The 26,175-nt window shown below is 41.1% G+C and overlaps 1 long non-coding RNA gene across 3 annotated transcripts in view; it reads right to left on the reverse strand.

Moving 5' to 3' along the window:
• LOC141763088 (uncharacterized) overlaps positions 1-26,175 on the reverse strand; it is a 129,273-nt gene that overhangs the window by 77,010 nt on the left and 26,088 nt on the right. For all 3 annotated transcript variants that reach the window (XR_012593009.1, XR_012593007.1, XR_012593008.1), the window contains exon 2: positions 4,176-4,251. This is a non-coding gene — a long non-coding RNA (uncharacterized LOC141763088). The remainder of the gene's footprint in view (positions 1-4,175; positions 4,252-26,175) is intronic.

A 26,175-nucleotide genomic window follows, 5' to 3' on the forward strand; every position in this document is an offset into this window, starting at 1 on the left:
GAGAGTCTGTGTTTAAAGTGATTTTTAACATTTCTTGGTGGAAAGTTAATCAAAAGACAAAGAGAAACACAAAGACCAAAGAGAAACAAACGGATGCAAAACAAACACCAAGACACAAACCCCCCCACAGAGGCATAAATAAAAAGATCACAAGAAAGACACAAAACTAATTTCTAAGGTCCATTGTCTCATTATCTGTCTGTAACTGTAAATCTTTGTGAAGTTGCACTGTCCTAAAGTATAAATCCGAATTTTTTGAGAGTTACAGCTTTTAGAAAATGACTTCCATGCCCATCGTCAGTCACATCATTTTACATCTACAGCAGATGTTATTTTCCCTGCTGAGATTATGGGTATTTTTTTCAATGATTCTACACTTCTTATATCATATTGATCGGTTCAAAGACATCAGAGGATTGTTGCATTGTTCCGATACGTTTGATGCTGTGTTCTTCCTACACATTTTCAAATCAAAGAGTAAAGTGTTTTTCATCGGATTTTCTGTTGAAAAAAAATAAGTTTTTGATGAACACTTTTCTTTGTATAGAATCTCTCAACTTCTGTTTATTCCAAACAAACTACAACTCCGTCAGAGAATTTGTGATCAGGTTGTCATCAGTTTCTGACAGTAAAATAAAAGCTGCTGTTGTAGAGAAAAGTGAAACTGATATATGTAGACGTTGTGGTCTACATTGAGGGTGGACCAATGTGGTTGCTACGAGATTTGTCAATCAAAGTATTGCACATATGAAAAGCAAAAGTTAAATGAAACAATAGCATGGCCATACATTTCTTATTCACAAAGTACACCCAGATGGTCTTGATTGTACTGCCGGTTTCTAGTTTAGTAACTATCTAAATGATAGATCTCGAGTCATAGTTGTGGATGATGTATGATTCAGTGTTTCCCACACGATTGTGTGCGACTGTGGTGGGTGGACCTTGGACCCTCTAGGGGAGCCAGGGGGCGAGCTCCTCCGGAAGAACATTTAGTACATTTTAAAGTTAAATGCATCAATCTGGTGCATTTTGAGAGCAAATGTAAGAGGCTAGATCTATGAAGAACTTTGTATTCTGTAAACAATTTTGTTCTCTAGTAAACAATTTAATCATAAAAGGCAGCCTCTGTCCTTTCCATTCCATTCATTGTCTATGTAAGCAGCCGTGCAATGCATTCTGGTACCATGGCGGCGCAATTTGAGAGATGGGGCATTAGGTTGGCCGCTGCTCATTTGCACACATTTGAGGTTTAGGCTACTTTAGGCAAATCAGGGACGTAAAAATATTTCCGATTCATTATGAAACTGTGGCGGGCCTACCTAAACTGTGGTAATGGGAAACACGATTTCATCAGGATCCATAAAGGGGCTCCTCAGGGGTCTGTTCTGGGGCCACTGCTGTTCCCCTTATACATTAATAATATTTGTCCTTCTTTAAAGTATTCGGAATATATACCTTTTTTATATAGATGATATAATTGTATATACAGTAGTTTCTTCTCAGTCATTTCGCAAATAATCAATTTTATAAGCCGAAAAAACTAATTCTTCCCATATGATGTGTGTCAGCTGTCCCAAACATAAATGATTTGGACGGCTCGCCAATCGAGCAGATAATATCCTCGACCAGCAGTGGTTAGAACTAATTGTAGTGTAGATCGTAAGGGTTAACAAGCCTTTTATCCCATATTGTTGTGTTAAAGATTGCGTCTAATACTTGTTTGATGCCCTTATTTATCCTTTCACCACTTCATCCACAAAGACTTTGTTGCCTTTGATGAAAGATTCCTGACGGCCTAATTGCTGCTGTTGAAGCTAATTATGTAAATTGAAGCACGCTGTCACTTCACAACACTTTACTGGTGGCACTCTTGTCAGCTTGTGACGGCGCCGTCACTTTGTTAAGCTGGCATCTCCGACTTATCCTGCCCATGATGAATATCTGTGGGAACTGGATTGAGGGGATTCTATGTACTTTATTTCCACCAACATACTTTCCTCGAACTTTCAAGCATGTGGGTGCTCATCCTAGTTTCATGGCCTCAAGAGTGGTTACATCAGATCCTGTGTATTGTTAAGTAATACTCTTGTTAGGAGCAAATATTCCAAAACTCGGATGACCATGAAATATTGTTTAATTCTTTTTTTTTAATTGTTAAAAGGGGAACTCTTCATACATTACACTCCTGTGTTTTGGAACATTGTACTCTGCATTATAGCATTTATTAATATAGTTTGCATGGTATTTTAACGAGTAATAGTCACCCTCTGGGAGCTAAGGATTCTGATTTGGGACTGATATCAATAGTTCATGGAGTTAATTTTAGTGCGTATTTTCAGGCCAGCATTATATGAGCCAAGTGGTGTTTTTACCTGGCTGTGTGCCATCACAGAATGCAATTCTGGTCCTCTACCTTGGAGAATCAAATACTGTATTACTCTTTGCACTGTGGAAAAACAAGTTCTTGAGCGGCATCCCCTTTTACTGAGGTAGGTTGACCTTGCAAGGTCTCACGAAGCGCAGACCCCGGCTGTAAAATAAACATCTAAAAGCACAAACCTCTCCCATAAATGCCAGTCTTTAATCTGCCTCAATCTCCCTCCAATGGCAGACAGAGCGCCACTCTTTTCCCCCTTCTCTCTCTCAGAGAAACACAACCCTCTTAAACTCGCTCAAATTTCATCCCTCTCAAGTTTTGCCTTGAGTCTCGTTTTCACTGTCCAGGGATTGAGAGCTGCCATCTGTCTGGGTCATCCGGCGCTCGCCTGCAAACTTTCGACTCAGGGGGCTTATTGATCACACACACTCTCTTGGTTTATTGATATTCAAATAACCCTCGCAGGGGAATTTCAAAGCACTGCTAAAAGATGCATTAGCCGACGAGAAAATGGGATTATTTTCTCAATTTTACTGCTTAATATCTCAAACTGGAAGGTTTGAGATCAGAACAACACTATAATTAGGTTTTCATGATCATTTATGAAGGAATTGTAAAAGTGGTAGCGACGGTCCATGGCTTTTATTCAATCTGTAAACAAAAGGGGGAAGTTAACTCCAACCAATCTCATAAAACACTTTTACATGTCATACTGTAAAAGTTGTGGATCTCGGATTTCTGCTTTTGCTTTATCCTTTTTTTGGGCCCATCTAGTGGAAAATGACAAACCACTGAAAGAGCATATTCATGTTGAAAAAGTCATTTGTGAAACTGATGTTAAAAATAAAACAACCCTGATTTTATTTGTAGTTTTGTTTTACTGATGTTCTGATAAGCCAGATGACCTTACAGTAACAGACTTGACAAGATGCGAGTGTGCTCATTTCCAGTGGGTTGTATTCTGGGGTGCAATCTGATTGGTTGACATAGTAACCAACCATGCTAGTAGCTCTGTGAGGCCGTACTTCGGCACAGTGATGCTTTGAGCTAAATACTAACATCAGCATGCTAACCTGCTCACAATGACAATATTAACATGCTGACTTTTAGCCATAGACTGTGTATAAGAAGTGGGAGTAGTCACCGTGACGTCACCCATTGGTTTGTGGACTGTCGATTTGAAGACTCGAGTTCGGCATTTTGGCCATCGCCATCTTGTCTTTTTGCAACCAACAGTGACATGAGAGTAACTAAGTACAACTGAACGCTGAATAAGACAATTTTAGGCGACTAAAATGTTACAATTAACTTTCATGAACTAAAAACTAAAGTTAAAGTTGTAAGACGAAAACACTTGTCCTGTCAATCACAAGGTAGCCACGCCCTAAAGCATCCCCTGCTTTATGGTTTATCTGACTCTAAATGGGACCATAATCTACTAAAAGAACATCATGCTGTATTGAAGAAGACTTGAAACTAGTGATTGAGACCATAAACTCATGTTTACAATGTTTACTGAGGTAATAAATCAAGTGAGAAGTAGGCTTATTTTCTCATAGACTTATATACAATCAGACTTCTTTTTGCAACCAGAGGAGTCGCCCCCTGCTGGCTATTAGAAAGAATGCAAGTTTAAGGCACTTCCTCATTGGCTTCACTTTTCAAAACGAGACGTTGCCCACTGGTACCATGTTCATAATTAAACATGTTTGCATGCTAACATTTGCTTAATAACCCTTAACACAAAATGCAGCTGAAGCTGAATGTCATTTAGATTTGCAGGTATTTGGAAACTGACCTGATGACGGTGCTGGATGACGAGTCAGGGGATCACCAAAAGTCAGTAGGATTCATCCTCTGGGCACCAGGAATATCTGTGTAAAATGTCATAGAGGAAATGTCAGGAGATCACACAAGTCAGGAGACTTTATCTTCTCGGTATCATGAATTTTTGCACAACATTTCTTATTTGCTAATTAGAAGTAAACAAAAAAAAAACAGCTAAGACTGACGTACAATTCATCCGTTGCTAGCGTGGCTAAAAATGTCTTTTAAAATAGAATCAATAACACAAAAAGAAGGATACGGATTACTTTTTTATGGCAGAAACTAAAGGAAACAATCCAGAGAGTACATGCATAAGAATATACTATGCAGTATAAAAGTATAACACCCCTAATAATATACTTCATTGTGTTTTCGGGGGTCTTGGTGAGCGCTGTGCCTTATTACTACCTGCATCTTGGTCATATCCGGCATCACAGTAATGCACCCCCCTGCTGCTATAATAGCTGCAATTATGATTACGGATGTGATATTTCAAGTGGAAATGAACATCATGTGTTTCATTAGAATGTGTCACTGCATAAGTCCCTGTATATATTCCTTTTCTGTGATATGATGTTGTTTCTGTCTTTACAGTGTCATTATTACAACCGATTTGAAAATGGAGGCCAATTAGGCCCCATAATCAAAGAAGGCAAGAGTGTTTCTTCTGCTTCTTATTCATCATTTGATGTGAAATCTAATACTTTCCGGTTGAGCTAACAGCCTAAACGAGTACCTTTAGCTCCCCACAATACTTCTACCAAAACTTTCCGCTGTGCGCTGTTGCGTAACGTGCTGACAATGGAGAATAAATGTAAAGTTCTGCAAATGATCTTTTTCATTCTACATTCTCTCTGAAGCACGCAGCGGTGCTTTCTATTATTGACTCAAAAAAAAGGGGAAAGTAGAAAGAGAATTTACTATGTGTGTTTTCTGGCCACGAGAGAGTCATTAGGATTCAATTTAAATTTGATGTCACAACTCGATGACTATTTAACGCCGTTATACAAACATGTTGAAAGACCCAAATTAGGTGACACCAATGAGCTGTTTTCCTGTGAAGACTTCATCCTAGTGTTACCACATTCCCTGTGGTTATGGGGCAAAGTGTCATCTCAAACTAGAACATGTAACAGCAGATAAAAAGGCCTAGGGTGATGTCACACTCTGAAGGGAGACACAGTTGAGGACTGTACTGAGAAGGAAGGAACTGACCCAGGTATAGTGCCAGTAAATCCTACAGGAACAAGGACTGCTTTAAACTTGACACAAATGTTCCAATGACATATTATCATAAATTTATTTCGCAAAAACTTTTTTATTCCTAGTCTGGAAAGCTAGAAAATGATCTCCGGCAGGGTTTCATTTACCTAAAAGATTAATTCACCTCAGGAGGTGAACTGTAGCAATGGTGGCAGCCCTCTTGCTAATCTGTACAAAGCAGCCCACTTACCTTGCACATACTTCTAAATAAAAGTCAAGATTTCCATTAAGCACCTCTTTCCTATAGATTCACCACTTCGCTCTTTTGCTTTTACATCGAAATTTAACACCAGGGGCCTCAGGACGAAATTCAAGGCCTATTGGGAGTATGTGTCTAAAGACTGTTTGCACCGGCGCTGCAGAAACTGTGTGACCTTACTTTCAAAGTATCACCCAGGGATTTGTGTCCTGGGACTTGTGTGTGTGTGGATCTATAAAAGAGCAAACAATAGGTTTTGTGAAAACTGATTCACCACCACCAGGGTCAGGTACAGTAACGTAGTAGCACAGCAGATGGGCTATGAAATAGGTTTTATAGCCACGAAATGCTACAGTAGTACAATTAATTCCTGAGGTGTGCTGTGGCCTGCAGATACCGGATGGACTGGATCATTAAGCTAAATGCTGGAGCAACTTTAGAAAACAACAAAATGCACTTTTTCTTTTCATGCTTTTTTACATTATTTTCCTTCTCTTATGTTTATAAAAAAAAAATTCTGTTTAATTAAGAAATTTTTGTTGTTTCATAAATGTCCATTTGCTGCCATAAAGCACAGCAGATTCCCAGCAAATACAGCCGCAGCGCAAGGTTGGCATCATGTTGGTTTCCTTGGCTCCCGCTAATGATATCATGTCTCAAAAGTCCTTGAGTTGATTTACCGATGTTAAAGTGCTCCACTCAGATTTCAAGTATGATAAAACAGATTTAACAGTATGCATGTATTTAATTAAGACTAGAGTTCAGGTGGGTGATACGGGCATATTAAATCTAAATTGTGCTGAAATATCGTCTCAGTAATTACACACTATCACCCAGAAGACGAGTGACATTTGATTGTATTTTACATTTTACTCCGTAATTGCTTACTATTTGAGTAAAGTAGTTGCGGCACTTGCTCAAAAAGCACATGGTGTGAATGAGAACAGCCTGTCCTGTTTGAGAGGTTATGGTCTCATTGGTTCCCGGTCATGACAACCATCTCTCAAACATAACTATGTTTTATGTCATTGAAATATAAATCAGATAATTAATTGAGACGACAATGCAGTTGAGTGTACTTTAGATTCCCTCCTCAATATTAAGGACTCTTGCCTCCTTTCCTGTTGGCACGACTGACCACAGCGAGCTGAGCACAGCATTCTGGTCCAAAGATAGATGCCACAGTGCATTACGGTACTAATGACTCAGTGGAGACGACAGGCACTGGCAATTAGAGGTATGTGTGGATCTAGACGTGAAGCTGCAGTTATGCTGTGTAGTGCAAGGAGAATAGAGGGGACTGAATTAGGTACTGGGACATGCGGTTGCATTGCCGACAATGGGATGTAGTGCTTCTGCCAATAGATAGAAAATGAAAAAATAAAATAATAATTGAAGTGGAAATATAAAGGAAAACAAGGATACTAGTGTCTCACAAAGGATAACAAAGAGAGATGAGAGGCCTTTCCATCCTATTATTATTATCATAATTATTATTATAATTTTGCTCTTCTTGTTATTTATTGAGACGGTACATGGAATGGAAGATGTAATTGAGTATGTTTGAATAATAAATAGAAAAAAAGTGGCTGAAATAAACCAATTATTTATTGCAAAGAAGAAAAAAAAAAAACGCTTCACATCTGAAATAAAAAAGTATTCATAATGGTGAAATGTGTTTTCTTGCGTGTTTTTCTTCCTTCTAAACTTTGAGAAAATGTCAAAGTTGTGAAGCCTTTGCCAATTTCCCGTACGGGACATTGTTCAAACCGTGTGATTGGAGGTATAAGTAACTATGGTGGGTGGTTAAGCAGGGGGAAATTGGATGGCTTGAAAAGATGCTGTGGGAGAGCGAAAGAGACAGAAACTAAGTGGAGGCTGATCATTTTAACTTCAACAGCCATTTGCATAAACTCATACATGAGTGTGATATTGTAGGTGGTTCTCATGAATATGTATCACCATCAATAAAAAAAGAAGAAATACATTAACTCCTCAGTCTACAAATTGTAAATGTAAGAACATTTTTCAACCATTTTTCAGCCTCCCTATAAACACCAAAGTGGCAGCAGTTTGATCCTTGGGAGAGCTTCGGCGTTGACATTTAAAGCCAAGGTTCGTGCCGAGCGAAGATATAAAAAGTATGATAATATGTCAGATTCCAGAGCAATATTTATGGCGCCGCTGGTTGGGCTGTTTGCTCTGAAAGCAATTTTGTAACTCAGGCATCAGACCAGTTGAATCTCTGGAGCATGAAAGCTTCGCCCCGTGTTGTCAACACACTGCAAGCTAATTGCTATTGGCTCAGCTAGTGGAAGGAGGAAAGAGTGGAAGCCAACTTTGTTTGTCTTTGTTTGTCTTCAACTTGCACACCATGCCAGGAGCAGAACTATAAATACACCCCAGTGCTGATTCCCTGTGATTTCAGAATGGTCGACATTGTGCCCGAGATCAGCTCCTCTAAAGCTGGAGATTCTAATCAGCTCTGATCAAGACAAAAGGGGGACTCATGCTCGGAGAATTTTGCTGAGAGCTAAAAATGCATGCTAAAAACGTCATGGAGGTATTGTTCATTGAGGACGTAGACGCTCCAGGGAGACTCATGACGTCCCTGAAGCTAGCGTGTCCAAAGGCTCATTCCGATTCCCCATACCTGCAGTCATTGAGGGATTCAAAACAACGTCCCCGTGATCTTTCCACTTTGGTAGAAGAAAAGAGTACTGTGGGAAACCTTAAAATACTCATGCACAAGACTTGCCAACAGCCCTGGTGGCTTTACCTGGAACGGAAGCTGGATTCTGGCGATGTCACGAGAACACTTGAGAACCACGGGATCATTCTAGACAATCATGGCGGCTTCTGAAGAGGTTAGCGTTGTATCAGAACTGGAGAGTATTTCTTCATTGAAAGCAGAGCAAAGAACGGCACTGAAGGCTTTTCTCGATGAAAAGATGTTTTCACTCTTCTCCCGACTGGCTTCGGCAAGGGTTTGATTGACAGATGGTTCATCCAATCACCTTCCAAGTATTTTTTTTGAAAGTGTCTTGTTCCAACAAACCATCTGGCGGGTCACGTTGCAGCAGGTAAACCTGGAGAATCCGTCGGTCCTCTTCAACCTGTCCAAATATTTGTGTCACACGAGTCCTGATCTCCCCCAAGGTTCAAGACCCCGATGGTAACACAATGGCCTGCCACCTGTCTACCTTGAGGCAATGGCGAAACCCCGTGCTGTAGCGAGATCTCTCCAGTTGCTCGCCCGCAGCCGGCTGCTCACAAAGGTCCTTAGAAAACATGTGTCAAGACTGTTCTCTGTTCCCAATGGTGGAACAAGCTCCCGGCAGAGGCCAGAACCGGAGGATCACGTGTGGTCTAAAAAAGAACGCTGAATACTGACGGCAGCATTTGGATGATATACCAAAAATGTGTTTTATGTGACTTGATCAGTATTCTCTGGATAAGAGCAAGATGCTTTAAATGTAAGTGATGATTTGCATGCTGCACATCACTAAAATATATCAATGTGTAATTTCTTATGCTGTTTGCAGCCTCAAATTTATGCCGGACTTTGATGCTCCACATCGAACATGGAATGATATTTGAATTCTGCAGCGGAAGTATTATGATATCTGATGTGATTTAGAGTCTTTCTCTGCGCCGTGAAAGTAAGAAAATTAAAAAAAAAGTGACACATTGAAAAAACAAATCCCGTGATTTGCTTTGTGCTTTCACATGAGTCCCAAAGTTTTAGAAAACCTTTGTTCAGTAAAAGAAACAGTAAAAGCAGCAGGGAGATGAAATAAGGACACGGGCAAGGGAGACAGAACAAAGGGGACGAATATTTGCTTCTCATAGTTTCAGTATATATCTAAGAGAAATGTAACTCCGTCTTATCTTTAGAAAAACAAATATTGCAGAGCCACAGAGCCGAGCAGAATATATACAGTATTAACCGGATTGCTGCGCAGCATTTTCAATTATACAGAAGGTCTTAAGGTGATGACGCCTCGAGGTTCCTCAAGCTATCAAAATGAAGTGCTATCAAAAATGAAGTGCCGAATGTAATGTTTGGGCCCTCGGCGTCTCTTTTCGTTGTGATAAACATGTGCATTTCAAGCCACATCAGTCTAATCCCCCAGCAAATAGGAGATGACACATTGTTGTCCCCACTGTGAATAATAATTAGCCGCTGGCAGCGACAAACAACGAAAATAATAATTTGCAAATCAGATTTAAATGGGTGTCACTATTGCGTCTTCATCATTACCTCCGCAACAAGTGTGCACTCCCGGGGCCCTTCAATATTTCTTTATTTCATTAACCGTTATTCCCTCTCCTTACGATGCAAAACACAAACTGTGTTCAATAATTTGCTTCTTCGCCGAGGCTATACATCAGTGAGAGAGCAGAACTCGGCAAAAACAGACCTGAAGCAACCAAACAAGATTTCATTGGTGGAGAAGGTGGGGGGGGGGGGGATCCGTCCCCCGAATCTCTTGTTACTGGAAGGAAGAAAAGCATGGATGCCTTCTGCTGCCACTCCGAAGGAGAGAGAGAAACGCTTTGGGGCTTTTCACACACGTTTGCATTACCGGAGAAGCCACTGCACTGTGGATTGTACAGCGTTTGTGTGACACTGCTCCACTCCGGACTGCCCCGGTGCGCCATTCCTAGTTTTTGCTTTCAGATCTTGATGCAGCACCAAAACCCCGGCACAATCGCGTTATGAGTCACTGCAGATGAATCATATTGAATGGGTAGATAGAGTAGCTCAGGATTGGCATTGAGGTGCAAATGAACTGATTTCTATTTGCTCGCCACTGAACTAAAGAGAACTCTTTGTGGTAAGCGTGTTCGATGTTCATTTGTTAAAACTTCCCCTCGCGTGACCTTATCAGCACATTCCAACCACTGCAAGCAAATCATGCAAAAATGGGCTGAACAACTGATTCCAATTGAAACAGCTGTGCATCCCTCCCTGCGCCCGGCCTCCCCCCCTGCGCCGCCGCCACCGCCGCACAGCCAGAACTCATTTCAATTAGGGATTGTAGCTGGCAGAGCCAATCATACATCACTCTTAAAATGAACTATATTTCTGAGGGGCTGCGGCGGCAGCTTGGATGAGGTGACAGTGTCTCTGGAGAAAATGGGAAAAATGCAAATATCGTGAGTGAGCAAGACATCTCGTTTCATCATTCACTCCCAATTGTCGTCTTTTGATTAGCCCCGTCCAATCGGCTCGGCCCGCGTGTGACAAACCGCCGCCCTCTCGAACAACCGCACCCTCACACGCTGCGTAAAAACAATCGAGATATGTCGCATTAGTTGTTTGCCTGCTGCAGGTTTTTGATTCTAATTTAAGCTCAGCGGGAGCAGATCAGTCAGAGAAACCTTACTTGACTTGATTTCCGAGAGAAGCCCCTTCTTATATATTCCGGGCTCGTATCAGCGAGTAGCGGGAGATGGAGATAGATGGAGCCTTCCTGATTGTGCCACAGAGGTGAACGCGGCATCAAGATGTAGGAAAGTTTCCCTTACAGCCCTTTGAAGTTCAAGGGAACTGTGGGACCAGCGCTGGAAGCAAATTCACTTCTTCTTTTTTTCTCGCTAAGAGCAGCCACACTCTTAAGATACAAACATGAAAGCAAATAGAGCCGTGAGGGAACAGAGCGCTGTTATTGTAGAGGGCTGGGTTCTTGTCGGCCTATTGAGTTGTTTACATCCACGAATTTTGACAAAAGCTGGCGTCCTCAAACACCGGCGGGATGCCACATGACCTGTAGCGAGGAGGAACAGCAGGAAACAGCCTCTGAACCATGTCCGTCAGGATTATTGTAGGGACGGCGGGTAAATTAATGTTACATGTTAAAGGATCACAGCTTGAAACATTACATTTCCTTCTACTATAAATAAATATCAAACAAATTAGTGCCTTCTCTGTGGAATTTTTTGCTTACAGCCATTTTTTTTGGCATTAGTGGCTTCCTCTTCTTAAATGTGTTTTACATTAGAAGTGGGTAATTAGGGGGAGACAAAAAAGAACAAAGAAAAGAGAGGCGCGACTCCCACTCAAACTTCAATACCAATCAAATATGTAGATGATTGACAAGTCATCTCTTGTACTAAGAGTTTAATCGCTGTGATGTTTTTGTACGGAACACAGCAGAAATATTAAAGAAACCACTGTACTCAATTATCATTCAGACTAAGGTTGGAAAAATAATCTTATTCCACACACAATACCATATATTTTAATACAATAGAATAATCTTTTTACACGCTTCCCCTCAGCCTGACCTGTTAGGGAACTTTGAAAACTTTCGACTAGAATATAAGTTTCTGAACATTTTTTGGGCTGCACAGCGTGAGTTTGTAATGACTGGCTTGCACAGGGGTCACTGAGCTTTATTAAGAGGTTGACTTAAAGGCTCCCTGTGGAGTTGTCTTGTAAACAAACACAGTTGTGTTTTCATACTGTGTTTTTTTCACATCTTTGGAGGTCTAATAATGCATTTTCTTGCACAAACAATTTTGCTCTTTTTTTGGAACCTTCATTGTCTGAATCCATACTGCTTTCTTTTCCTGGTATTGGGCAAAACCTCAGATTACGCTCAATACCAATGTTTTTAAAATTACCTCTTTGTCAATATCTGCTTCTACGGCAACTACAGCAAGGTTAAGATGAGAGAAAGATTGTGGTTTTGGCAAATATGCTTTGGTTAAATTGAAGTTAGGCAAAAAACTCTTAAGGTTAGGTAGCTGTGTCACAAATTGGGGAAACATCGCAGTTGTGGTTGAAAATAAAAAAGTGAATATTAATTGCAGGTCTATGACTGGATGTGAGCTACTGTACAAAAGTCAGACGCTTTAACACGCCAAACCTGAGCTATCATCTTCCTTGTCAAAACCTGGCACCTCAACCTCATCTCATGGGAAGTCTTAAAAATAGCACGTTATTTTAAGAACATTCTGCGTGTCCTGAAAACACATTTTTGGCTTTGCTTGTGTCATTTAACGCCACGTCGTTACCGTGAACCGGTTACGGTTAGATTTAGGCTACAAAATCACTTAGTTAGATTTAGGAAAAACATCATGGTTGGGCTTGAAATAAGTACGTAATCTAAGTAAAATACGTACAAAACAATGTAACGTAAGTACAGAAAACACAACACAAACGTCACTAACATAACTTCAGGATAACTCAAAATCATTGTCATTTAAAAGGCGACAGAAAACATAATAATAGCCTAACAATACAGCATATTTATACAGCACTAAAATCAGGAAGTCAATCAAGTGCAATAATACCACATACCATGCTGTTGAGCCAATCATTATCACCGCAGGGGAAATTCCTTCACCGTGTCAGCCCTAATATTCACGCGGATGCAATTACATTGCCGTCAGTACAGACTACATAGCGTACACATGACACACCAAAAGTAACAACTACTTACAAATTACCGTGTCATTCATACGCCCTTTGGTACGACCGGGTTGGGCACCTACATTACCCACAATACAACTGAACCACCAACAGTTCATAAGGAGATTCAGCTGTGTTACGCAAGTAGCAGCAAATGTGCCCTCAAGCAGAGATGAGGAGCGGGCTGCAGAGGTCTGGCGAGGTCACTTCTTTCTAATCTAGATCACCAGATTTTCAGACTTGTAGTCTTCAGATTCGACCAGTTTATCAGACTTCACTCAGCTCCCTCTGAGCACTCTTTTTTTCCCCACATATGCAGTATTGCTCTCCAAGTCCTGTAAACAGACTTTGATGTGGAAAATCGGTTCCCCTTTAAGGATGCCGATCCTCATGTGTTTGCTAGTAGAGCAAGAGATACGAACAAAACGGGGACCCCCGTATCAAAACATTGCTTCATAGGACCAATGGTCAAAAACTCCAGAGGGTACCTTTAATTTAGTCCCTATTCCAACTGTGAAAGGAGTGTTATGACTGGGCCTTTAAAACGGCTTAATCCATTTTGCATCCCGTGTCACTTCGCCTCTCATCTCTTCTTTTCTTCCTCTTCCCCCCCAAAAAATAAGCTACTCCAGGACACTTCATAATATCATCACTCGGCTATCGTGGCAGACAAGCACCAGACGCTGGTAGGCAAAATCAGATGACGGATTTTTGTAAACAAACCACAGGCTCGACCGGCGGTTAATATTTGTGGCACAGCGCCGCGCTGGCCGTCTACAGGCGGGCGCACATAATGATGTGGAACTGTGTTAGTAAGAGCAATGTCATCAGAAATTATTCAGCATTTGTATAATCCAAACTCTCCTTTCTTTCTTGCAAAATCGGATGTTGTTTGCCAAATATGCATGGCAACCGGCGTCTCCGGGCTGCAGCCGAGTGCGGCCCACACAGGCAGGCAACCTGGCTATTATAGATTATCATCAGGGTGACAAATGAGCCGCACCGAGGGGAACCTTTTTTTTTTGTTGCGGCCTCCCCGTGTGCAGGCAACGCTGTTAAATGCACAGCAATATACAAACTTCCACAAAAGTTTCCGCCAACAGTGAAGGAGTTTGATTTACCGGAGCTGGACTATCAAGCTATCAGACGTCTGACAGCCATACAATCAATTCTCTGGCTGAGTGAATCACGCATGGTAATTTGTCTGACTGGGACAAAATGTACAGAGCAGTGCAAGCCGATGCATACTGTCACAGCGGAGCAAAGTGTGATTTCCTCTTAAAGCATCTGGCGGCTTCTTGAAGGCAGTTGCAACAGACTTTATTTCCCTTCTGTGCTTGTTTGGCGTGATGGGAGAGAATGACAGCGGCTTATGCATGCCTGAGGTTTCTTTTTGGTATTACACTCCAAAAAAGAAACCAATAACGTCAGCGGGTAAATTACAAAAGTAGCTGCTTTCCTTTCATGTAAAAAAAAAAAGTCTCCTTGCAGCAGAAAAAAAGCATGACTCCATTTAACCTTTATCTCAATAAATTAGCAATTAAAGACGCTTGTAAATATCACAATGTTTTCATGATTATGAGGATGACATATTGGCGCCATAAAAACAGTTATTTCCCGTGCCCTCGGGTTGAAATCGTTCCTAAGGAGCACAATGAGACAGATAATGTCCCGTGTTTGAATAATGCATATGCATGGCCTGGATGCTAAAAGTATGAGTTGAAGCCCAATATGTTTTAATGAGCTTGGTTCCCAGGGTGAGACACTAAATTTCTCATTTGAGCTCCAGACAGAAAAGGTTAAAAGGAGCTCGCCTCTGCCAGCGAGAGTAGGAAACAAAAGGAGGAGAGAGCGATGGTTGCGCGCACGGCGGCCAAAAAAACCATCCTGCCAGGTTCCATCCACGAGTCACTTCCTTTTGTTTTCTCCCCCCGTGTTCACATTTTGCGAACACGCATCTGGACGTTTGATGGTCCTTTTCTGCGTTGCATAATTCACGGCGTATCCGTTTCCGTGCAGAAAAACTGAATATTGCAATGCGCTCATATTTTATTCAGGTTATTTGCCGAGTTAATGAGGAAGTCCTCGGAGGACAATGAGTTTCATCTAATCCCATTTTGTTATGTGTAACCTCACAGTCGGCTTTAATTGACAGCGCTGCTGGGATTGCGTTCTAATTAAGCAAGTGTGACGACTCCCTTCTCGATTAAAAAACATGTGGATTTCTTTGATTATGAAACTTTATATTTATAGAAGGAATCGTTCTGAAAATGTAAATGTGTGTTCCCTCTCTGAGCCGCATGCAGCCAGGTGCGCCATAAAAACCTTTCTATGTTGAACACATTGCAACGTCTTCAAACTGAACCCCTCCAGACCTGCTCCCGGCAATACGAAATGATCTCAGATCTTCCTAAGTATGCTCCGTTTAATTCTTTGATTATGAACAAAACTTTATAGTTACAGAACGTGTGTTCTCTCTCTGAGCTGCTGCAGCCAGGTGCGCCATAAAACCCTTTCTAATCTAACACTTGAAACTACATACTGTACTTCTAGTACGTACTGAGTTGGCCAAAATTGTAGCATGTAGAATGTCGATTTGGAAAAAAACTCCAGTGTGCATCCGACCAGTTTACCTCGCCTACTGTATCCCACAATGCAAAGCGCTGGAACGGTACAGGCTACTGTTACAACAACAGCAGCCAAAGACGGCTAGTTTTTCATATTTGTTGTAGTTATTTTATCACTAAATTCACTTTGAGGCGAGAAAATTAACTGTGTAAATTTATAATATTGGCAGTTTTATGATATTAGATGGTCAATCATACATTTGCTCCACCGTTTTCAGAGTTTAGGCTACCTCGCCAGCCGGGCAGTCACTCTCACAGACCGGTATGAGCTGGCTGGAGCGCTCTCAAGATACGGATCTGTAGACGAGAGGCTTTTATTTCCTTGTTGACGGATAGTTTGTTGAAATATCACGACACAAATGCCCATCATAAAATTAACAGGAACCTGTGATTATCTGTGTTTTTGGAGTTAAAAAGCTCCACAATCGCCCGCGGGCATAGCTCGCTCGAGAGCCGGCCAGTGGTGCTCACAGACCGGCTACAGAGCAGCAGAAAGTGGCGAGGGAAAGAGCTGCATCTGACGGGTCAGAGAGATACCTGCTGAGAAAACATATTACTCTAATATTTGTAGGGATATCAGTCCACTATTTTGTTGCTGTAACTGAAAAAGCAGTTTGAGTAAATTTTGTCGAGCAATGATCTATATTAACCGTCTCCCCTCGTTGATGATGTTTGTCTTATTTCACCACAAGCGTTATTATTGGCCTAGCACACTGGCCTAGCACACTGCAAAAATAAAACTGTTTCATACTGCGTACTACTGAGGAACGCAGTATGCAGTGTGTACTGTATACTGTGTTCATCAGTAGTATGTAGTAGTCGGTTTCGAATACAGCCTATGAGTATGTTTAACACACAGCAATGTCTTCCTCTCCACACTGAACCCCTCCGGACCAGCTTCCGGCACTACGAAGTGATCTCAGATCTTCTCGAGTATGCTTCATTTAATCCGTAGCACATCAAGTCGTCCGCCGTCCACGGAGAGCGGCGGCGTCTCGCCGCGCTAAGTTAATAAAACAGGATCAAGTATGTGACAGCGATTGTGCTGTCACTGCACGCGCACCCCCCCGCTGCCCCGCTTTTACAGTAATGAGCGGGGATGTTCTTTCTTCATCCCCTTAGAGGCAAAATCACATCTAATAATAGAGGAGATTCCAGATGGGTTTCTCCCCGCTCCTCTTATTTTCTGTCTCCCGTTTGTACACCTTCACCGTCCTAATCTGTGTTTGCATCTTCCCAGTAGTCCCTCGCTTCTTGATATATGATCCGCTGCACAGTGGCTATAAGCTACAGCATTTGCCTGTTAAAGAGTGCAGTTGTTCCTCGACTCAGTGCCCACTTTATACATACATGAATCATGTAAAATGCATGTGCGGTCCCCCTCAGGAGAAGTCGGATTAGCTTGCATTTTATAGAATACATGACTCCCGTGGACGTTTATTGCAAATGGATGCCTTTATGGCGTCTATTAGTCTCCATGCCAGTGTTTAAAAACTATAAACCTTGACCTTCCATTTAGCTAGGTCAACCTGCACTTAAGACGTATCTACTACACTGGAAGTGCAGTTTCTGAGGACGGATTTGAGGTCATATCGTGAATTATGTGCAGCGTTGTGCCATTTCTTTTTAAAGAACTGCTGTGCTTGGCCTCCAGTCAAATTATCTCTCTTCAAAAGGAAGACAAAGTGGCAAGGATTGTTGGAGTTTGTTGTCTGTTTTTGGTCTTCAGACGCCTAATAAAACAAAAAAAGAGTGCACACACCAGCCGCCCCTTGAAGACACATTTTGTTCTGGTGAAATCAATTATTGATAGCTCTATCTTACTGGTGCTGGAGAGAAATGTGTGATCAAGGTGCGCCAGGAAAGCTTAAGTTGAGGAACTCGCAGTAAGACCCAGAACAGCTACTAGTGCACAGCATTTATTTTTTTTTGTGCTTCCGACTTCAAAAAGTGTTGCAGTTTATCTCAAAGTCGGCATTTCTGTCCTACTTCAAATATACGTGCCCGCTCTGAGCTGTGCATCAAGAAACATCAGCTTCATTATTAGCACAAAGGGGACTCTTTGTACCAAATATCACTAAAATAAAGCTGCCTCACCAAATGTGATGTCCTGAAAAGTGACATAAGGGTGCGCTTGGATATAAAAAAAAAAGAAATCAGGAGGCACAGGTCCAAATTTACTCGAGGCACATTGTCCATGCAATTATTTTTATAGCACAGCAGCACTGCACACACACTCACACATCTGCCTGCCCTGGCTTGGCTCTTAGTAGTCACACTGAACAAGCACTTGAAAGATAGTAATCAGGACGTTTCTATTCTTTAAAGGTGGAGTAAATGAAACTAGAAAGGTGCAGTCAGCAGATTACAGATATCCACCAGGTGTGTCTGCAACGACTACTGCCGTAATGTTTGATTAAATGAATACAGACTGCAAAGTGGATCGGACCTGTTTTTCACTCCCACAACAGATACGCTCTCATTGTAATCTGTGCAGATATCAGCTCCGTCTCACTGGCGAAATCGTGACTTGAAGCGTTTAGTTGGGCGTCAAGTCTTTTTTTTTTTCCCCAACAGTATGCGTTTAAACGAGAGGTTGACGCCCAATAAAAAGGTACCAAATAACTGTCTCTGGCTGCAGGAGAGCAGCGGCAATGCAGTCATCAGTATATTTAGTTCTGTTAGCTGTTAGCTTTTTAGTTGTGAGTCACTGCAACCCACGAGAGGTCCTTGAGCATGCAGCCAAAATAGTATGCAGCATGTGATATTAGTCATGGACAGACACAGAGATGCACACACATGGCCGGTCTCATTATCTCCTGGCAGAGTCAACTATTGGTGTGCCATGTGAGAGTCTGGGCTGATATTCAGAGACTGGAAAGAGCAGACTGAAAATAGCTGAAGGGATCATTTCAGTCTGATATTGAAGTCACCAGAGAGTTATAAAAAAAGGGTTTATTTTTATGTTCTGGGCGAGGATATTTCTGTCTTTTATTTTGTTTCTTATTTGCGTCAAACAATTACGTGTTTGCTTTTGTCTGCCTCAAATGTCAGATGGGGATAGTTTGGGGGATGCTGATTCCTGTGCACGTCACACGCAAAACAGTAGATAAAGCTGGAGCTAATAATATGCTAAAACGGATCAATCTAACCTTTATAACTTGAGTCAGTGTTTCTTTTTTTTTTTTGGTCTGTCCTTATTATACAAATGTAATGTGTGGTGGAGAGCAGCCAGTTAGAGAGGTCAGAAGCTGCAGCAGCTGAGCCTGATGGCTCTGCATGTCGAAATCTGGCAGAGGGATATTTCATTTGAAGGGCACTTGTCCTGGCTGAGTACCAGTGGTGGTCTGTGTCATATTAGAGAATCTGACACGGGATGACAGCAGGACCCCGTTGTGACATAATCTGCCATAATCATTAGAATATAAGAACATTTAGTTGGATAAACGACCGTGATAGCAGGGATGACAGTGGCGATTGGAGAGCGAGGATTTTATTAAATACAGATACACTCTAAGTTGTGTTAAATCAGCAGTGAATTGCTATTTCCCTCAACTCTCAGTGGGTAGTTTTGCCTCGAGGAGCAGCTAACCCTAAAAGATTTCCATTGGTGTCCGATGATTAAGTGCTCTTTCAGGGGCTTTCCACTACATGGCAAGCAGTGGTGGAATGCAACATTTTAATCATATTTTAAGTATTTTAATTAAGTATAACTGTGATCTAATTGTTCTTCTACTTAACCACATTTCCAAGAGAAATATTAAGAATGTTTTCCTACTACATTTACTGTATTAGTCAGCTGGAGTAACCGTCAGATTTGTTTTACGCAAAAAAAAAAATATTATTTGTTTACATTTTTATAGATTAAACTAACCAACAGCATGTCAAATAATTAAATAAGGTCCACCTTGACTATGGAAGTGCTGTTTATTGGAGCTGCAACAAATAATCAATTTGTTTTTAACTAATAAATTAATCGCCAACTATTTTGATAATTGATTTATTGTTGTGATTATTTTTTTTTAAATGTAAAAATTATCTATTATATTATCTATATCTATTAATCATTTTGAGTATTTTTTTAAAAATATTTTTTACCATTTTCTGACATTTTATAAACCAAATAACTAATTGATTAATCGAGAAAATAATCGTCAGATTTATCGACATTGAAAAACAAGTGATAGTTGCAGCCCTACTCTTTACACGCTAATACGTCAGTAATAATAATCCAGTACTTTTACATAAAATATATAAGTATGTTTTGCTGATCATTTTTCTTCAATGAAAAAGGCTCTTTGAAAAATCCAATCAATTCCTTTAGAGAACATCCTTGACTTTGTACACATAAAAACTGGACCTCATTGACCGCTGATATATTTATTTCAGAGAAATAGAGGTAGGGTCGACTCCAATTTAAAAACCAGTAAAACGCATAGAAAAGGTTCCTTGAACGCTCCAATAGATACCCGACCCGTTCACAACATGCTTGACTTTAACAAAATGACTTCTGCAGAGTGAAGTCATTCTACTCTTAAAGAATTTGAACTTTTCGCTCTCACCTTGAATCATAAGACGTATTTGTTCCAAAATATCACATAAAAAAAAAAAAACATCAAGTGAATCCAGAATAAAATCAGAAGCTTTGAGTTTGTGTTGTGCGATTCATCGTTGAAGTTTTTATTTGATTTCTTTCCTTTGGCCTTTTGCTGTCTTGACTGGCTTTTTGGATTCTGTGTATATTATATAAAAAAAAAAACCTACTGCTTTCCATTTAGTTTTTTATATTCTCACTAACAGACACACCTACGCTGTAGTTGCAAATGGCATTCGACTCGGCTGTCAAATCGTTTTTCACTTTGGCTTGTTTGTGAAAGTCAAAAGGTAACAGCTAAAACATAATCCTTTGTTATGATTGGAATGGGATGTTAAAATAACCATTATTTGCCCCCCCCGGCAAGTGACAGTGACAAAGACGCTTTAAATGGCGAAGGAGCTCAGCGTAAAAAAGCCTCCGATTTCTATTACATTCCTCAAAGTGATGTATACATTGATTTGAAAGGTGGCATAAACGCCTTAGCCAGCAATACCCGATTTATGCATCTTCCTCGTCCTCCTCCTCCTCCGGCCCGACAGAGCATTCTAACGGCCGAGCCGGCGACATGCATCAAACCGAGCCCAAATTGACGCGGCGCGACACGCGTGACATTGATATTCATGGTGATCACGCAGGTCATTTAGACCCGTAGTAGGGGGAATTATGCAGGAAGTGCAGAGTGATGCAGAATTGCCAGACGAGGGAGCGTCTGGGACCAGAAGATGCCCTTGGATCGTCCCCTTTAGCGGACTCCAGCATAGTGACAGTAGTGTGTGTGTGTGTGTTTGAGGATCTGTGCCAATTTGTCATCATCTCAATATGTCTTCGTGCTGATGAAGACCAAAATATCAGTTCATGAATATGGAAAGACGAGGAGGGGTTCGTCCTTGTCGGAACATCTTTTGCACGGCGTTCACACGGCGTTTTCTCATTTAGCATCTAATAATAAACAAACAAACCTGATGCCCAGGTGTGGCAAACAAATAAAAAAAAGAGGGAGAAAATATGCAGCAACAACTTCTTTTTTTTTCCTCCCCGAACTTTCCCCACATCCTTAAATTTGCAAAAAAACGTCAGATACGTTTTTGTGAAAAATGCTGAAATTTGCATATTGTGCTTGACAGAGTCATGCTATCTCCCCGCAGCAGAAAAAAGTATCAGCAATGCTGCAGCAAATGGAAGCGATTCCAGTCACCACCAGTCTGCTCGTGTCAGCCCCTATGTAGGTCACACAAACTGGGAGACTGGCGATGCTAAATGGCATCATTACTCCGCTAAGTGCTCGCCCTCTTTTGACTTGCACTTTCTCAAAAAATGCTTTTTATTCAAGATGGCAAGCGGGAAAATAAAAAGGGGGAGGGAGTGAAGCGAGCGGGATACAAAGTCTGGGTCTGATCTGAGGTTCTGGGGGGCTGTGCACTATTATCAGAGGATCAAACATCACATTCCTTGATCTGGAGTGATTTGGGGGGGGAACTCTCAAGTGAGGTCATAGGATGGCTGCTATCAAAGTAATGGGGTTATGAATGAGAGCACAGTCTTCACAGGAAATACCAAACCAGGGCGGGGTTGATGCTTCACAAAATCTGGCGACGCCAAAATGCTACTGATGTCACGGAGCTTTATTCGGTCATCAAAAGGATTCTGAAGATGTGATCGTGGCATTTCTAATGTAATGGAAATGAGAGGAGATGAAAGCATGTGTGAAATGAGCTTTTTTTTTTGCAGAAACAAGAGTTTTGCAAGAGCCGTTGTTTGGGGCTTTGTTGCGCCGATTTCACGGTGGAATTGTGGGTAATTTGTAGGGAAGCTGTCCTCAGAATTACAGGGCAGAAGTCTTTTACTAGAAGCATCATGCCATTTGCAAATTTTCTGAACAACAGCACGTGCTTTGAGGAATCCCATAATCATCCTCATATATTCTTATCAGGAGAAGGTGTTACACAAAGATGACACCGTGGTGAAATATCACAACACGAGTGTTCTCTGTTTAAGTGTAAAAGTCACAGAGGTAGAGCGAAACAGAAGAGTGAAATTCACACTTCTGTTTGATGGCTGCTCTAATAAGCGCAGATCTGTAGGCGCCGAGGCCGCCGTCTGGTTAGTGTCGCCTCTTAAGCGATCTAAAAATGGGAAGTGTTTACAGTGCGGGGCCGTGTTCTTTACGAGCCCGTACAGGGCCGGTCGGATCTGTTTCCAGTCAGACCCTTACGAGACTTATCTGCTTTCACTTTCCTCCTCGAACATGACGGATGGTCCCCGATGGCAGCCGTTTAAGATCAAGCGAGTTCAGCGGTATCGCCAGGAAGTTGCGCTTTACAACCTGCCACATGGTGTCCATTTACCTGTTGTAGTTCTTGGCTATGAGGAAAATGAAAGTCAGGTGCTGTGGTCTAGTAGAACAGAAGAAATATTGACTCTCATTCCATTTTTATGTTCACGTACAGTTGGGGCGACACTTTGAAATATCCTCTTGGGATAATGAGTGAGGCACAGCCGACTGGAAAACATCCCTTCAAGATGTAAAGGTGGGTCCAAAATGACCCAGCTAGTATGTTTATTTTCTTATATTGTATAAGTATTTAATACTCTTATCAACATGTAGTGGGCTAATATGCTGCTTTATGCAAATATATGTATATATTTATTATTGGAAATCAATTAACAACACAAAACAATGACAAATATTGTCCAGAAACCCTCACAGGTACTGCATTTAGCATAAAACAATATGCTCAAATCAAAACATGGCAAACTGCAGCCCAACAGGCAACAACAGCTGTCAGTGTGTCAGTGTGCTGACCAAACTGCATGTGATTATCATAAAGTGGACATGTCTGTAAAGGGGAGACTCGTGGGTACCCATAGAACCAATTTTCATTCAAATATCCTGAGGTCAGAGGTCAAGGGACCCCTTTGAAAATGTTACCAATTGGTACCAATTGATTTCTTAGGTTTTCTAGTTTCATATGATGCCAGTATCTTCACAAAACCAATCCCGCTACAACCTAAAAGTCGCAAGTTGCGTTACTGCGTTAAAGAAATTAGTGGCGTTGAAACAAATTTGCGTTAACGTGTTGTTATTATGGCGTTAACTTTGACAGCCCTAGTGTTGAGTTGCTCTTTGTACTTAGCTCAGTAGCCAAGTAGCATATTTTCGAGAGATACATTCTAGTTCATTTGATGATAGGTACAGCTTTAACAAACGTATTTATTGATTGATACTGTTCATGATTTTACAAATGTTAATGTATATATTGATTGAGTGTCATTTAAAACATCTTCTTGTTTCGTTTTAGTTTCGTCATCTGTAGTATTGACATGGCTGATGGATCTCAGAGGTACTTCAATCATTCTTGTGTAAAATGCTGCACAAAATGATGTCTCATCTCAAAACTATTGATTCTATTATGGGTTATCTTTATGGAAAAGTGTAGGGTTCAATGACCTATTAGCATTAAAATGTCTGTCTCGCAAGCTCAGTAGTTTTAGCATCTAAACCTAAAAATGCAAAAACAAGCTGAGAACAGGTGCTTCACCAGCTCTGCTCTGCTTTTTTGTGCGTCGCCACATAAACACACTGACCGATAACTAAACTGCTTTCGCTTCCTTCCTGAATCTAACAAATGGCTTTCAAATGGAAGAGGTTTACATGAGCAGGAAATTCGTGGTTTGCCAGTTGCCTGTTTTCTATCGTCCTTCCCGGAGGTTGTGATGCTAAAATAACTTTGTTACTCTTATTTTTTTTATGCTCTTCCCGATAATTGCAACATATCTGCCTTTTATTTGCAGATAGTTTAAGTAGCACAGCCGGTCTGCTCTTGAGGAGGAAATAAACTCATTGGGGCCAAGCTAAACAACTACATTTTTTTCCATCTGAGGACCACTCGAGTTAAACCCAGTGAAAAATGAGTCAGAGGAGGCCACTTTAAGCTTCTCATCTTCATATATCTTTTAGCAAAGCATTGCATGTTTGAATTATTTTGAAACTGGACCCATGTTTTGTGTCTAAACACAATCACTGTCGCATCAAAAAAGGTTTCCATCGCCTGACTAACGCCGCCGTTCACACGGGAACGCCTCGTGGTAACCTAATCCCAATGCCAAAGTCTTACACAATACCTGCAGGATCATCACTTTATTATTTATTAAGGATATAGATGCCCTGGATATGAACTCCGCAAACAAATACCCAGCAACAAAACAACGCCTGCATTTACATTTGTTAAAATAAACATTGTTAGGTCTGCTTCGTGCTTTTGCTCACCCACCCAGGCGAGTCATCGTTATGCTGAGTGGCTGTATGGGATTTTTTTTTTAAATTTACATTAAACGATGGAGATTTATTCTTGAGAGGGGCTTGTGATAAAGCCATATAAAAGAATTCAATGAGGTTTTTTTTCCCCCCGCAAAGACCAAAAGTGGGTCATAGGATTATGTGAAAGTGTTTCACAAACAATTGTCTCCTTAATGCCTCAAATCTTGACTGCCCTGCGGGATTATGTGAAGAATAGAAGCACACATTATAAACATGCTTAGAAAATACAAATATTTAGGCAAGATGGGAGCTCCATATGAATCCAGTGGAGCTTCTTCAAGTCAGGCATATACGAGGCACATTTAGCAACTCCTGTCTTTTGAATTCAAAGCTGTCTGAATGGCGCTTTACCTTTCAGCACCCCCACTCTAATGCATTGCCAAGGCCAAAGGTCATTAGCTCATATGTCACACCTTGACAGCTTCACTCTCCTGTTTCAGCAATGAGATACCTGGGGCCGCGTCCCTGTAGTCATCCCCCCAAATACGTGCTTTTAAGTCAAAAGCTTCACAACAGCTGAAGTTCATCACCGTGGCCGCTTGCCAATAATCAACCGTTTAAAGCTGCAACGTGACCGACCCGTATTTGAGGAATTCCAAAGGGTGTGAATACAGCGAAGGAAACACTTGTTTAAATATTGATAAGACGAGTGGTGGCTGTGGGCGTCGTGCCAAACGTTTCATTTGTTATAGAAACACTGGGTGTCAGAGTTATTCATCACTGCTTTACACTATAGTCATTATTTATAGCACTTATGCAATATGCAATCTGTTCAAAGATGAACTGTCAAGTAAAGTTGCCTTTTAAGTCTGAAATGTCAAAGAGCACTTTTTTATTAAAGTTGCACTCCTTAAGATTTTCATATCTAACCCCAATTTTGACACAATTTATGGTCGGCATTTACACTGCAATAGCCATTACGTGTATTAATATTCAGTAACTATCTCTCTATATAGTAGTTTTTATTGGTGGTGGCAGGGTCCGCCACTCCTGGTCTGGATTTAAATTGCCTACGCTGGATTATCTCACTGAAATCAGCTTCATTGTTCAACATGTCTTCATACAACGGTTCGTATTATATCTTACGAGAAGTTATTCCTCATTTTTTGTGCTTTTTCCTATGAATGTCCAGCAACACGAACCGGATATATACGAATAACAGGGTATTACTTTTCATTGGTATAGCTATGAACGATGTATAAAAACAGCCTGAACTGTTTACCATTAACTGGCTTTACACATAGAGGAGCTGTATCCACAGGAAACACAATGCATTTGTCGCCACGGTTACTGTGCGGTGCTGTTGTGTACAGAGATTGACCTCTTTATTAAAAGTTTGCCTGGCTGCACTGTAAACAGATAACAATTGAGCTTCTGTTGCATCTCTAACAATACTAGCCCTTTCAGTGACTGTTTGCTGTATTTATAACACACACTTGTTACCACGGTAACCACGGTCATTGCCAAATCAATTGGATTACAATTTAAAAGAATTATTAGGTTACTTGACTCGTTGGCAAACTTTGTGTGGCCAGAAGACGTAA

This window comes from Sebastes fasciatus, chromosome 24 (assembly GCF_043250625.1).
Source record: "Sebastes fasciatus isolate fSebFas1 chromosome 24, fSebFas1.pri, whole genome shotgun sequence".
Taxonomy (NCBI): Eukaryota; Metazoa; Chordata; class Actinopteri; order Perciformes; family Sebastidae; genus Sebastes; species Sebastes fasciatus.